This window comes from Dermacentor silvarum, chromosome 8, assembly GCF_013339745.2.
Source record: "Dermacentor silvarum isolate Dsil-2018 chromosome 8, BIME_Dsil_1.4, whole genome shotgun sequence".
Classification (NCBI taxonomy): domain Eukaryota; kingdom Metazoa; phylum Arthropoda; class Arachnida; order Ixodida; family Ixodidae; genus Dermacentor; species Dermacentor silvarum.
Genome location: NC_051161.1, coordinates 147,376,351 through 147,378,659, shown reverse-complemented (window position 1 = coordinate 147,378,659; position 2,309 = coordinate 147,376,351). Strand labels below are relative to the sequence as shown.

General features: G+C 41.2%; 1 long non-coding RNA gene across 1 annotated transcript; it reads right to left on the bottom strand.

Annotated features, from left to right (window-relative positions):
- Positions 1 to 398: 398 nt before the first annotated feature.
- On the bottom strand, positions 399 to 1,197 carry LOC125947426 (uncharacterized). The gene is made up of 2 exons (XR_007468284.1): positions 962 to 1,197; positions 399 to 784 (listed from the first exon to the last, which is right to left on the bottom strand). It is a non-coding gene; the product is annotated as an uncharacterized LOC125947426 (long non-coding RNA).
- Positions 1,198 to 2,309: the final 1,112 nt, after the last annotated feature.

Here is a 2,309-nt window from a genome sequence, read left to right as displayed (position 1 = left end):
CTCTAACCCACGGCCTTTGTTGGTAGTCAAAACCACTTGGAGAGATGGGCGAATCGGCCAAATCTCCAAATTATCTGCAAGTTGGATTCCAATTGACATGGTGAAGGTAGAGTCGAACCCACTACCTTGGGTGCTCATTAGAGCGAAGTTACTTAAGGCAAGTTAATTAGGGCAGAGTTAAGGCACTCGAACACTCGACCTTTGGTGGAAGTCAAACCCACGACTTTTGGTGTTAATTAAGGCAAAGTTAATTAATATACAATTAAGGCACTCAAACCCTCGACCTTTGGTGGGAGTAGAGCCCGCAACCATTGGTGTTAATTATGACGAAGTTAATTAAGGCACTCGAGCCCACAACTTTGGTAGAAGAAAACAATAGAAGTAACAACGCATGCGAATGAGAATGACAAATAATTTAATTAATGCTTCGTGAGTGCGCAGGCTTCTGCCTTCGTCCTCTTCAGTGTTCGCTAAAGTGACTGTCAACTTTTATATATAGTTCTAGCGCTCATCAAAATGCGAAAACTGTGCTAACAAAACCGTAAATCCGCATTTTGATCATTATGCATCATTACAAATCCTGCAATGGATAAATGAAAAATAGTGAGTTCAGTAAGCACTAGGTAAAGCACACCAGTGAAACTCACAATGTCATACCAATGTTACTTTTTTATTTATACAACTCATAAAGCTTTATTACAAAAATGATCGGCCCCCAGCCACGCACATGTATGGAATTATTCATTACATGTTCTCGCTGTATACAAACAGGTTAAACGCGGATCTAAAAAAAAAAAAAAAAAAAAAAAAAGAAAAAAAAAAGGTAATCAAAAACAGATTCTTGAAAATTAAACTTCATTAAAATACAAGTAACGAGTAGGCACAAACTGACTAGTAGGCACAGTGCCACAATTATAATTAAAAAGAATGAAACTGATTAGTAAGAGGTAGTATAACATACTAATTAATGACCAAAAGCGCATGGCATGCTTGCCAGCACTTGCTTCTGGGGCCACCGGATTCAAGATAGAAAGCCAGTACTTTCTAGCTGCATTGAAAAATATATGGTGAAATAAATTCCACGCAAGCAGAATCCAGAGATGGAATGTTCATCTTGATAGGCAACTTAGTCAGGCAGCTTCTCAGATCACAAAAGTGCCAATAACATAATGCTGCCAGAGACTTAGAGATAGGCATTGCAAAGGAGAAATATCCTTGACACTTGAAGAGGAACGCAGGAAACCAAGCGATACAAACATGTGCGAAAATTAACCATCAAAACATTGCCTCGCGAGTATTCCCGTAAGCGCTCCGCAAGGCGAACAAACGTACCACAAATAGCAGTCAGAAGCACAGCTCGAAATTTCAGCACGCAACTGTACAGTTCTGCCTAGTATACACGTACTTGGGCCATGGTCAACCGCACAAAAATCGAAAAGACACAAATAAAGCACACGCTGCTCACGCCCGAAACATTGCTGCGCACTTGCATCGAGGTAGAGTGTTGCTGAATTGATATCAGTGGCGATGCGAAGTCAGAGCTACTGCGAGTTCAAGCTGGTTCAAGCTTCTTTTTTTCTTTATAAATTGTCGTATTTCATCAGCAAGTTAAAGGTTACGTATTTTCAACAGTGTACTAATAGATATAACTGAAAATAAAGCATCTTTGTATGAGAAAGAAAATGACGTAACCGAGACCGAAAGCATAGCGAAAAAATGACGAAAGTATTGGCTTTTGCGCGCGGTGTCCGGCAGCAACGTTACTAGACCTCCAACAGTGCGAGCAAAGGTCGTGCTAAATTTCAAAATAATTAATTAAATGATTTTGCTCTCCTAGCTTCCCATTGTTATGCATTAGAGACAATTTGCTTGTATTTCTGCGGCATAGTGCGTGCATCTACTCATAACGCACTATGTACGATCAATGCACGAGAGCTTTGAATGTGCAAGAGATGTCCAAATCATAAGGACATTCGACGTCCTCTGGATGACCTTTGACTGCCACGTACCAGTCGAACGTACGATAGATGTAAACTGGACGTCGTTAAATATCTTGGATATTTGGTCTTTTGTGGTACATCCAATGGATATTTGTGGTTCACTGGGACGTTGCAAAAGGATTTCCAGCAGAAGACACCAGAAAAGAAGACACACGACACAGTGTCAGTGTTTTCTGCTGGAAATATTAGAGTGAAAGCTCTACTACGCCATGCCTCGCAAGGTCATTCATCACGTCGCAATGACCTTGAGCCGCCGTAGCGCAAGTGCGGCAGGTGTGACGTCAGCCACGTGATCCGCTACGGAAAGGC